The sequence below is a fragment of the Peromyscus californicus genome, unplaced genomic scaffold (assembly GCF_007827085.1).
Source record: "Peromyscus californicus insignis strain IS unplaced genomic scaffold, ASM782708v3 Scaffold_13__1_contigs__length_99412109, whole genome shotgun sequence".
NCBI classification, from domain to species: Eukaryota; Metazoa; Chordata; class Mammalia; order Rodentia; family Cricetidae; genus Peromyscus; species Peromyscus californicus.
Window position 1 is genome coordinate 23384650 of NW_026294424.1, and position 13365 is coordinate 23398014.

Below are 13365 nucleotides of genomic sequence, written 5' to 3' on the forward strand. Positions count from 1 at the left end.
ACACCACAGATAATGAATGGGCTCTCACTGGGGCTCCTCTTGGATGTCCTGTCGTCCTGTGTCGTGGAGATCCTGCTGTTTGGGATCTGAAGGTTAGGCCCCTTCACATGCCGCAACAGTTCATGGGTGAAGTGGACTCTGGGGTGGGTCAGCTCAGCCCTGGTTCCGGGCCTGGGTGGTAGCCGGGTGGGTCAGCCTGCCAGCTCTCCCTCATGGTCACCACCTGGGCGAGCTCTCCAGCACTGCCTGGGCTAGCTCCCTCCACAGCAAGGGGCAGGGCAGTTCTGCGCTCAGGCCCTTGGGCCCTGGGTCCAGTTCACCAGGGGGTGAGAGCTCCGCTCTTTGCCCTGGTCTCCCCATTGCTGGAGAGCGTGCGGGGAGGGGCTCGGCTCTCCTGCTCCTGTGTCCTCCCTCGGGCTGGCTCCCCTGCGCATACCCCTGCCCACCCCACCACGCACACACACAACAGGGCCAGCTCTAGTGCTCCCTGAGTGGGGCGCAGAGCCAGCCTGCTCCCGTGTGCTGCACCTGCTGAGAGGCAGGGCCAGTTCTCACTTTCGTGACCACAGGACCGGCTCGCTCTCCTGGCTCACGTAGCAAGGGCAGAGTGGGGAAGGCATCATCCCCTCACCGGTGTCAGCACGTGGAAGAAGGCGAGGCGGCTGTTGCTCTCACTCCCGCGGGGCCAGCTCTAGTGTGCTGCCCCGGTGAGGTGCACGCCTGTGGTGAGACCATCTTCCCTGAGGAGGGGGCAGCTCTCTTGCTACAGTATACAGCAAAGGACAGGGCCAGCTATCCCAGGGCCAGTGAAGGACTGCCCGGTTCCAGTGACCCCCCCCCCCCGTTGTAACACGGCCATGGACGTTATCACAGATCCAGCTGCAGCAGGACCACTGACCCAGACAGGGCTCTAGGCAGCAGCCCAGGTCTGAACATCTCCATGGCCCTGGTAGCAGGGCCAGCCACCCAGATCAGTATGGCCGCGGCAGCAGCCCTGGTCTGGATGGCCAGGTTACAGCCCGGGCCACTCAAATAGGTTTGGCCTCAGCGGTGGCACAGCCCTTGGACACCAACATGGTCACAGGTTGTGGCCTAGACCGTGGGCATCCGTGTGGCCTTTGGTGGCAACATGAGCCAGGACATCAACACAGACCACAGACTCAGACATGGTCCTCGGCAGCAGCCAGGGCCAGGATGTCACCATGGCCCCAGGTGACATTTGAGTGGCAGAGCAGGCCACTCAGATTGGCATGGCCCCTGCAGCAGCATGGCCCTCGAATACCAACATGACCCTAGGTGGAGGCAAGACTACAGGACTGCACGGCCCTTGGTGGCAACAGGAGCCACAGGCATCGACAGAGACGCCTTGGCTGCTTCAGGGACTCAGGGTCTTGGACCAGGACCTGGCCCTTGATAATAGCGCAGGTCCAGACATCACCTGGGCTCAGGTGGCAAGCAGCCCATTCACATCAGCCTGTCCCTCACCACCCTCACCTCTTCAGATCCACCTCTCTCCCCAGCCCATGACCCTTGTGCCTCTCTCTTCCATTTCCCCAACCTGTACTGGTGCACCATAATGGTGCCCAATCACCCAGGGCCAGGGCCAGGTGGTGCTTGACTGAGTCCTGCCCACCCCTGCCGCAAGACATGGCCTGGAACTGTTGCTTGTCTTCTCTCACGTGCCCGTGCCTAGACACCTTGGGCAGCACCTGGTATGACCATACCCCACTGCCCGGCGCCAGAGGTGTCAGGTGGGTTCCTGGTTGACTGTGCCCCGTCAAACCAAAAGGTCTGTGGGGGGGCCATCTGTGTCCTCCACCAACTCAGGCCTGGAAAGGGCCAAGCCGCTAGAGGAAACATTTTTGAAGGGTTATTTCGGCTGCCCTGGGAGATTGCTTAGCAGTTACGAGAGCACACTACTTTTGCAGAGGACTGTTTGGGCCCCAGCACCCAAATCGGGTAGATCACAACTGCCTGTAATTCCAGCCAGGGCTTTCCAATGCCTCTGGCCTCTGTGGTACCTACACTCACTTGTACATACTAACATGCCAACCCACATACAAAGCCAGGCATGGCAATGCATGCAATTAACTCATGTACTCAAAGGCAGAGGCAAGTGGATCACTGATCTCTGTGAGTTTGAGGGCAACCACGGCTACATAGTGAGATTCTGCCTCAAAATAATTAAAAATAAAGTAAAAAAAAAAATAGATCTTCTAAAGTTGCAGAAGTAGTGGGGAAAAAACTGCCCCACATGCCCAGAAGCCACAGCTAAGTTCTGTGTATTGTGCCAGGAATGCTCATTACAGGTAAAGGACCCAGCCTTGCGAGGACCACACTCGCCATGTCACTCCGGGCTGCTTCAACCTCGCCCAGTTTAGACACCTCAATGACTTCATGCCTTTGGAGTGTTTTTATGTCAGTTTGGGGTTTCTTTCTTTCTTTCTTTCTTTCTTTCTTTCTTTCTTTCTTTCTTTCTTTGGTTTGTGAAGGGTTTTGTTTGTTTAATACATCTGAAAAGAATTCATATACAAAAAACTGAGACACAAGAAAGCATTGGTTCAGCACTGATGAATCCACAAGATTAGGACTGGGGAAGGAGATTACCTAAACATTTTTTAAAATTGGAACCTGCAAACAAAATAATCTGATAAAATCTCTATTAACACTTAGGAAGAGTCATGAGACTCTTACCAGTTTTCTTGAGTGAGAGAGCTTCAGCCAGTTGTTCAAGGGTTCCTCACAGGCATGGAAGAAAAAAAGGGGATAGCCCTGACTGGTCCCCATGTTGGTTAAGTACGCTATGCTCCCCACCCCACATGCTCATGGCTTCTTAATGAAGCAGGCCTGTAACCTCATCACCTGAAAGGAGATGGCGATCATCAGGGACCGTTTGTCTTCTAGCACCATCCCTTCAGGAACCCTACGTACCAGGTCTTCAGCTGAACCTGGGGACACTACAGTGAGTTGTAAATCTATGCTAAGCATATAAGAACATGACTGACAGGGGCAAAAGAACTTTTTTTAATTAGGAACTCAATCCATTTGGTGTGTTTCAAAAGGTGCAATACTTTTTTTCATTTATCAATGAAAGAAGTTAGAAATTATCCCCCCTCCCCAAATCAGCAAATGGCAAACAAACCCCCTTGAAAGTCACAGTCACACACAGAGTGCATCCTAGAAAGAAGGGCCAGACAGCTTCCATCCACCTTCATGAGTTTCATCAAAGACTGGATCCACTCAAGGGTGGAAAGAAAAGGCATCTTTCGAGAAGGAGTATGTTATTAAACGAGGCATTTCTACACTCCTTCCTAAGAGCACCAGGTGGGGACACATTTGCTAAACTACACCTGGGGAGTGGAATGTGGAAATAATCTGTCCTTCTCCCTAAGGGCTGTCCACTGGTTAACAAATTTTAAAAAACAAGACTAAGAAACACACACCCCAAAAGGAGAGAAGAGCTGGGGTGCGGGGGACCTAAGATGCCCCAGATTACTCTCCAGAATGGAACCAGGGAGCAGCTTTGACAATTTGAATTAGTCTGTTACAAAGTCATCACAAGCATGCCTTGCTTTTAAACAAAAAAACAAAACAAAATGGTGGGGATTTTGTTGTTGTTTTTTAAACAAGGAAACAAAAACTAGCACTCATCACTTTTCAGATAATACACAATTATTCAAAATTAACTATTACTGGGAGGGGAGCACACCAATGGGGCTTGTCTCACATGAGTGCATGTGGGTAAGTGCAGGGCGTTTGTCATTATTGCAGAAACGAATTTTAATTTTTAATCTTTAGTTTGATTTAAACATCGCTTTTAGTATGAGGACAACACCAGCTGGGCAGAAAGGGCTCTGGAGAGGTGTTCATAGCAGCGCACACCTGCGGCTCTTCTTCAGTTCTGGAGGCTCCAGGGCAGCCAATATTGCTTCATCAAACACATTCTTTAGGCCTTTCTGTGTGAGGGCGGAGCACTCCACATACTTGACCACCTTCAGATCCCGCGCCAGCTTTTCAGCAGTCTCTGCAGTGATAGGCTTCTGTTTGCTCTTGGCAAGTTTCTCTATAGTAGAGGGGTCATCTCTGAGATCAATTTGGGTCCCAGCAAGCAAGAAAGGAGTCTTTGGACAGTGGTGAGTTATCTCAGTCACCCACTTTTCTTTCACATTTTCAAATGAGGATGGAGAAACCACTGAAAAACATACTAGAAAAACATCTGTTTGTGGGTAACTCAGCGGTCGTAGTCTGTCATAATCCTCCTGCCCTGCAGTATCAAAAAGTCCAAGAGTATATGGCTCTCCACCAATCATAACTGTGACTGCATAGTTGTCAAAAATGGTACATATTCCGATGGAAATTTGTTTGTTGTATAGGATATCAGGAGACATGTTTTACCAACAGCACCATCGCCGACAACAACACACTTAATTGTCTGCATTGCAGAAATAGTTCTGTATCTACTTTCAATATTTCAAATTAGATGTTGACCTCAGCTTCTCCGCTGGGGCCCAGTTTGGGGTTTCTTGAGACATGGCTGACGCCAAGGGAAACATGGGTGATGTAGGATGGCCTCCACTTGAATGTCCTTCCTCTATCCCCCAAGTGTGGGTTTTACCCCCTCCCGCACCTCTGGTGCTTTAGCGGATCACAAAACACAATCATTCTGTGGCATAGCCCTCTGTGAACTTGTCCCTGAGTCATTTTCTTTTCAGCGCCACAAGGTGTCACTGGAGGTGACACAATGTGATCACATGGTTATGATGTCTTCCAGTTCTCTCCATTGTCATACTACTTTTTTCCTTTGTGTTGTTTTGTTTTGTTGAGACAGAGTCTCTCCATGTAGCCCTGGCTATCCTGGATCTTGCTCTGTAGACCAGGCTGACCTTGAACTCACAGAGATCCGCCTGCCTCTGCCTCCTGTGATGACATTAAAAGTACGTATCATCCATCATGCCTTGCTTAACTTTTTCTTTGTGATCAGTAGATACTTATGTGGACTTCCATACTTTATTCATAATCCCATTTTCCGGTCCTAGGCAAGTGACCAAGAAAGGTTGGCCTTTCTTTGGTCATTAATATGAGAGTTGCTAAAAGCATTTCTTCCAATTCTCTTCTACTATAAAAGTTACACTTAATTCATTAATGTCTCAGCTTTTGGCATATTGGCATGCACCTGTACTTGGGAAAGAGTACAGGAGAACTGTGAGTCTGAGAAGGGATGGGCAGTTTAAGTCAGTCTAAGCTACACAGGAAGATGCTGTCTCAAAAAGCAAATACAAAAATTAACTCAAAATCACCAAAGACCTAAAACTATAAAAATCTTCTGTAGGAAACAGAGAAAGCTTCACAATGCTGGATTTAACAATAATTTCTTGAACATGACAACAGAGGCCCACATAATAAAAAGTAGACAAATTGGACTCCATGAGAATGTTTTAATGCACATAAGAGACTCTCAGCTGCATATGACAGCTTATGCTTATAACCCCAGCAGTCCAGAGGAGAAGCAGATGGACCACAAGTTCAAAGCCATCCTGGGCCACATAGCAAGACCTGTTTCAAAACAAAATAAATATGAGCAAAGGAAAAAGGCAACCAAAGAATTGGAGAAAATATTTGCATATCTTATATCTGAAAGTGGCTGAGCCCAGGACAGAAGACACCTGTAAGTTCAACAACAAAATAAACAGCCTGTTTAACCATGGGCAGAAGCTTTTCTGTGATCTGAAAGCTTGTGTCCTCCATCCCCCAAATTCATGTTGAAACTTAAGTCACCAATGGGAGGGATGGCTATTGCCAGGAGGTGCAAAGTGGGTTATTTCATAGGTAGACCGTTTCAGTTTTGTGGGAGATGTTTGTAGCTGAACAGCAGTGTTGGTCATATCCAATGTGAATGACTCACTACATAATTAAATACGACTGACATAGGACTGCGGATGTGGCTCAATTGGTACAGTACCTTCTCAGCAATACATGAGTTTGGTCCCCAGCACCACTTAAAATAGGGGTGGTAGCACATGCCAATAATCCCATCACTCCAGAGACAGAGACAGATCCTTTTGGATCAGAAGTTCAAAACCATCCATGACTATATAGTGAGTTTGAGGCCAACCTAGGCAACATGTGATCTGTCTACAAATAATTAATATAAATGGTAAATTTTATTTGTATATTTTACAACAGAAAATGGAATGTAAATAGATGAAGCTTCTTCCAGAAATCTTAGATTATTAAATGAAAATCATAGGGCCAAGAGCAGGCTACCTGGCACAGCCATATCTGGATGGAATGGCAGAAGTCACAAAGCCAGCACAGCTGCTTGACAAAGATCCAGCAGAGCTGAGCCCCATGATGGCTGCCATGCCACCTTTGGTTTTCATCTCACCTGTTACATACTTGGGGCACTTTTAATACTTGTACAATCTGAGGATGTTGGATTGATGGAAAATTCCTTATGAATCATTTATACCTTCTCCCAGGAATGCTGCTTCTAAGTTTACCCAGGAAAGTCCTGAACATTACTACCCCCCACCCCTGCTTTTAGGGAGATATCCTTATCTAATTGAAGGTCTTCCTTATGCCTTGGAGGTTGTGACACATAAAGAAGCCAGAGGTCTCTTCATGAGGCTATGAGACATTCTTGAAACATCTGTCCTATACTTACACTGGAACAAGATATTCAAAACAAAGTAAATTCAAAAAGGTCAACAAGATTCGGTGGGCTAGAGGAGTTGGCCACAGTTCAGAATACAAGGCTCTTCCCACTGTACACTCAGACAATTACGTGGCATACAACTCTGCCCTACATAGAGACATATTGATAAGTAAAGTATGGAGTGGAAAGATGATAAAAGTATGAGGTGTCAGGACCTCCCTCTCTTAGAAGTTAGCTCATGCAGAGCCACTATAATGTCATATGACCAAGGAACAACAGAATGCCAGGATTAGACATATAGACAAATTCTATAAAGATATAAATGTGAACATTGATTGTATTATGCCAGAATTTGAATAATAACTGTAGCAGCTTTAGCCTGAGGATTTTTCCTGAGGACTCTGACCACTAAGAGTTAATAATACATTGCTTGAGACATGGCAAAATACCCAGGGTGATTGAAGATTTTTTGTTTTGGTCTAGTGTCCTTGAAGCAACCAAAGCTACCAGCCTGAGCACAGGCTGTCATATGCCTGTAGATTCTCAAAAATTGGGTTATGGGGTTAATGAGTAAGAATGATAACTCTGTTTATTAATGATGTCAAAACTTGAGGGAAAATGATTGGAAATGATAACTCTCTTTTGTCATAGTTTATTAATGATGACTAAAAGATGAGAAAAAGGAAGTGAAACACATGTCCAAAACCAAAAATGGTATGATCTGTGTTTTGGAACATCATGAATGTATCCCTGCTAACTAAATTCTGTATAAATAAAAGAAACACTCTGGTTGCTAGTCAGTCAGGCTGCAACATTCTCCTGACCACCATGGCCTGGCTCACTTCCTTCCCCTGCCAACTCCCTCTGCAGGACCCATCCGCCGCCCCTGACCATGGCTCCCCACAGCTACTCTCTATGAGGTGTTGGTCAAGAAGGCCCCTGAGCCCCTCTGAAATAATACTGCTGTTCCGAAGATCACTGTGGTTGAGTGCCCATCAGAACCGCATGTTAAGACCATGGAAGACACCATATGCTTTGGCCACAGGACACAGAGAAGTCAAACTGGAACCGAATTGGAAGCTCTTCCCTGCTGGCTAGCCCTAGTAGTGCCAAAAGTTCCTATGTAAGATGTTGGGCAAGAATTGTCATCAACAGTTAACAGTCAGACTCAGCTATAGACCCTGTGTGCGACTAGACCCTAGCTGCCAGGCCAGATGACCCCACTGCTGCAGTAGTCGAGTGTTAGGGGTACACAACTGCTTCCTGGTTACATTTAATATCTTAGGGTTTCTGCTGTTGTGATGAAACACCATGACCAAAAAGTAAGTTGGAGAGGAAAGGGTTTATTTGGCTTACACCTACACAGTGCTGTTCATCATTGAAGGAAGTCAGGACAGGAACTCAAACAGGACACGATCCTGGAGGCAGGAGCTGATGCAGAGACCATGGAGGGGTGCTGCTTACTGGTTTGTTCCCCATAACTTGCTCAACCTGCTTCTATAGAACCCAGAACCACCAGCCCAGGGATGGTCCCACCCTCAATGGTTGGCCCGCCCCCATCAATCACTAATTAAGAAAATGCCCTACAGCTGGATCCTATGGACACATTTTCTCAGTTGAGGTTCCCTCCTTCAGATAATTCTAGCTTGTGTCGGGCTGACATAAGAGCAGCCAGCACAGAATTCAATCTGATACTGTAAACAAGTCAGATGTTCATGGCTGGAGATGTCGTATGCCTGGTCGGGAGGCTATTCCCGTTGTTTTGCTAAATGGACCAATGTGCCTGTCAAGTTGTCTTCTAAATAGTTGTGTTGATGCCTATAAAATGGTGTAGACAGAGAAGCTTCTTTTCGCCGTGGTCAGAAGTGACTGCAGAGACTCATAGCTAGTGAGAACAAAGAGAATAAACGTCTGTGGCATGTCCAGCCGCAGGTGGGACACTATGTCACCCCTCGAAGGCTCAGAGAAGGAGTAGAGAGGATGTAAGAACCAGGGGAAAGCAGGTGGTGCTATGGGATGTAATTTCCATGCACTGACATGGATGTTGCACTCAAACTCACAGCATCTGTCATTACCTGCACTCAATTGGGCTGGTCAAGATGCTGTCACAGGAGGGGGAGGGGCTTGTGGGGTCCTGTTCCTTTAGAGGATTTCTACAAAGTTCATGATTGATGGGAAAGGGAGAGATTTTTTTCCAGTGGTGTGGCAACCAGTAAGGTGCCCATGTGCCTGTAAACAAACCCTCACCATGATTCTGTAAATAACCCCCCACACACACACATTCACACACAACATGAAAGTATAAACCAGGTGAGATGGGAAGAGGGTGGGGTTAATGGGAGTGTGGCAGGGGTAAGAAAGGGTAATGAGGGATGAATATGACAGAAATACATGCATGGGATATTATGTATAATTCATGTATGCCAGTAAGACAGTTTTACAAATTAAAAATTGGAGGAGCTCAGCAGTCAAGAATACTGACTGCTTTTCCAGGGAGCCCTGGTTCAATTCCCAGCACCCACATGGTCGCTCACAACCATTTGTAACTCCAGTTCCAGTGGATTCAATGCCCTCTTTTGGCCTCCACTGGTACCAGGCACGCATGTGGTACACAGACATACATGCAGGCAAAACACCCATAAAATAAAAATGAAAACATTTCTAATAAAAATATGGAAAAACTACACCTTGAGCATGAAATAACGGGCATGAGTTTCAAAACCACTGTCCCTTCTACCTCCCCACCACACACACACACACACACACACACACACACACACACACACACACACTCACACACACACACACACACTCACACACGAGCCTAAAAGATCTTTAAAAACTTTTTCATATTGCATTTGCTTTGGCAACACAAATAGTAACTGCAACAGCGGTGAAGATGAGCATGGCCTTTGTGCCAGAAGAGCACAAACATTTATGTAGTTCTCTTTATTTTCATTACACGTATTTTACCATGATCAAAAATATAGTAAGATACATACTGTACATCTGATATAATGAAACTCTAAAATACGCGAAACTATTTGGAGATGCAGCAAGTCCATCTATGGTTGAGGATGGGGGCAGGGAATTAATGCAAAAGAAAAGGAAATGGAAATCCCATTTTGGGGTGAGGAGAATACTCTGTAACTTACATGTAAGTTGCCAAGACACTTGGTACTGTGTGCTTAAAATGGATGCTTTTGATTTGTGTAAATTACACTTCGGTGGTTGGTTGGTTTGTTTGTTTTGTTTTTCAATATGGAAGTAATTCTAGAGAGCAGGGAAGGATCACAGTGATTCTGTGGCTTTGTTTTCACGTGAGGACATGAGGTGCAGGGCGGCCAACGGCAATAACAGATGACTGCAAGAGCTGACAGACTCACGTGTCAGACCTCACCAAGTTCAACGTCTCTCCATTCTTGGACAACGGGCTTAAAAATCAGCTTCCTCCTCGCACCTGGTTCAGACGCGGTTTGCAGACCCTGTCTGGAGCCTCGCTGGTTGGCAGCACGTCCGGCTTTGGAGATGATGCAAAGGGCTTTGTTCTAAAGTCCGTCCTTCATCTCTACATCCTACACGCTACCAGTTCTCAGCAGCAGGGGGCCGCAAGCCCGCGCCCACCTGCGGTTCTTTGTGGAAAGCGGTTAGCCAAAGCAGGTTTTTAAGCATGCGCAACATGCTTCGATTTCCTAATAGGTGCAACAGCGCCTTATTGCGTGCATGATCAACCGAGTGAGCATGCGCACCAGGTGGTCGGCACTCAGGGTCAAGATGCACGCTGGAGAAGTCTGGGCGGATTCTGCATTCCTGGAAGGAGAGTAGGGTGTTTCTACAAACAGCAATCCAGCGTCTTGTATCGTCAATTACAGATAAGAACTACGGAATCACTGTAAATCAGTCGACAGCAAGGACTGAACTAAGCTCTCAGGGAATGACGACAGCCTCCCTCCCAGTCTCTGTCCAGTTTAACGCGTGGCTCGTCCATTAAAATGAAACCATAGTAATGTATATTGTATAAAAAGTAAACAAATCTTCCACAAATTCACCCCCCACACCCGTCTTTTCTTTAAAAGTCAGGATGCCATGTATCCTAACCTCAAACTGACCTCAAACTCCTCTGTAGCAGAAGATGGGAAGGCTATCATGAGACTCTCACCTGAGTATCCAGGCACCCCCTGTCACCTGAGAAATGAAAATCTGTCCTAACTGCACGTCGACTGAGGGAGGGGCTAGAGTGTCAGGGCTGGGAACACTAGGGAAGGGGGCCTCTCATCCCTGAGGAGTAAAGGCCTTCCAGGTGGGGTCTGTTGGGGGAGAAGTATTCACATCCCTGTGAGCAATCCTTCACCTGTGAGTAAAGCCCCACAGGCTTGTCGACAGCCCCGTCTTATGGAGGTATTTTCTGAATGGAGATTCTCGCCTCTCAGATGACTTCAGAGTGTGTCGAGTTAACATAACACTAGCCAACACATTTTCCCAGCGCCTGGCTCCCTAGGGCCTTAGCCAGGGGTCTCAAATTCTCTGCCTCATTTAGTACATGAAGATTCATGACATCAAATGTGTTCTGTGCAAACTAATCATAGACTTTTATCTCCAGTCCAGATACTCTTCTAGAGGTCCAGACTTAGAAACGCCAGTGAATTTTCTTTTAATCTTAAGACTTCCTTCTCTTTACCTCGCCACAGGCTGGGAAGATCCAGTTAGACCTTATATAAGACGCTGTCTTGAGATGTAGGGACTTCATACTTGGGGTTCTCAGCGACTTCGTACTTAGGGTTTTCCTACAGGTTCTCAAATTCATTAAGAATTAAAATATGTATCTAAGAGGGGAGGTTAACTGAGGTCATCTGTAATAAAGAGTGTTATAGGAAATTATAATATTCCAACCAGTTCTTCAGAAAATACTGAGCCGGGCGGTGGTGGCGCACGCCTGTAATCCCAGCACTCGGGAGGCAGAGGCAGGAGGATCTCCGTGAGTTCGAGGCCAGCCTGGTCTACAAAGTGAGTTCCAGGAAAGGCGCAAAACTACAGAGAAACCCTGTCTCAAAAAACAAAAAACAAAACAAAAAACAAAAAAACAGAAAATACTGAACCTTTATGTCCCAGATTCTCTCTCTTCAGGGCACTTGCAGATCATTGGCAATTTATGGGACAAAGAAGCATACACACACACAGTGAGTTATTGTGTGTCTGTACTAACAGGGCAAACAGTACCACCGGCCACAGCCTTGGCTCATCTGTTGACTAGTCCTTCTTCAGAGGATCTCATCAGCCCCTTTCCATCGGCGCTATCAGTGTGGCCCTGGACGCAGAGTGTCTCACCAGGGAGCTGCTTTGGTTGCCACTGTGTAGCCAGTTATCCTACTGCTAAGCTGCTAAACTAACCCACATATTACCTCACAGTTTTCATGGGTCAGGGATCTGGATACAGCTTAGCCATCTCTCTCAAGGTATTGAAAATCAATGTTGGTCCAAGATCTGTGGTTTTATGTAAAGACTTACCGGCTACCAGTCCCTGGAACAACCAGAGGTCAGAGGAGAGGTAAGTTATTTGTTTCATCATACTCAGGCTGGTCCTGAGACCCTTTGATGAGAGCATCCTCCAGTACACCGGCTTGTGCTCCAGGTCACGTGAGGGGCTCCTCTTCATCCTTTGCTGTGTGTGACAAATAGGCTGTGTTTCCAGTGCCTATCATTTAATTTTCCCTTTAGCAGTACCTGGGATCCGATACTTGTGTTCCTTTGTTTATTAGTATTACAGGATATCAAAGGAGAGCAGTATCTGTTCCTGAGGCCCAGCTAAGAAGTGCTCCTGGGCTCCCACACAATGAAGCAAGGACCACTGAGGCTTCCTGCAGACCATAAAAAAGAGTACCGGGTGAAGGTTTAGAGGAAGATTTCCCAGGAGAGATGGAGGGGCTCACACTGCAAGGAGACTTTGCAGAGGAGAGAAATGCACGTGCCCAGGCAGAACGGGTCTTCTCCTCCCACCGCCTGCCGCCCCTCCCCCACCCTGTTTTCCTTTTCCGTTTTTTGGTGGTTGTGCTCTGGGTGGAGCCCAGGCCCTCACACATCCTAGACAAGTTATCATGGAGCTGCACTCCACTCCCGAGAGTTTTCTGTCGTTAGAAAAAGTCATGTTTTACAAGTTTGCATTTGGGCTAATTTTTTTTTTATTCCTAGAATAATAAATTATGGCAAAGCCATGTCCAAATGCATTTGAATCTGAACACAAAGATGGCTAGTATGTGTAGCTGTGTACATTGTTTAAATGTTTTAGGTAACATTACCAGAGTGAAGGACATCATTTTGTTGCTACTTAAGTGGTAGGTTGCTCATGAACTTCCTGGTCTCTTGTTTTTGATGGAAGCTAATTCACAATCAGGGTGGGGGAGAATCTTGTGGGATATTTGTACACTGTGTGAAAATATAGTGCTGTGATTGTTGTACTAAAAAGCTGAACAGCCAATAGCTAGGCAGGAAGTGTAGGTGGGACTTCTAGACACAGAGAGAGGAAGTAGGAGATGACTGAGCCACTCAACAGAATGTAGACTACAATAAATGGGTTAATTTGAGTTATAAGAGTTTGTGGGACAAGCCTATAGGCCAAGCTTTCATAATTAATAATAAGTCTCTGTGTCATTATTTGGGAGCTGGCTGGCAGGACAGAGAAAGACTCACTACAGGGTCCCTTGTCCCTTATTTAA

The 13365-nt window shown here is 46.6% G+C and overlaps 1 pseudogene; it reads right to left on the reverse strand.

Moving 5' to 3' along the window:
• Positions 1-3824: 3824 nt before the first annotated feature.
• Positions 3825-4502, reverse strand: LOC128108847 (cell division control protein 42 homolog; annotated as a pseudogene).
• Positions 4503-13365: the final 8863 nt, after the last annotated feature.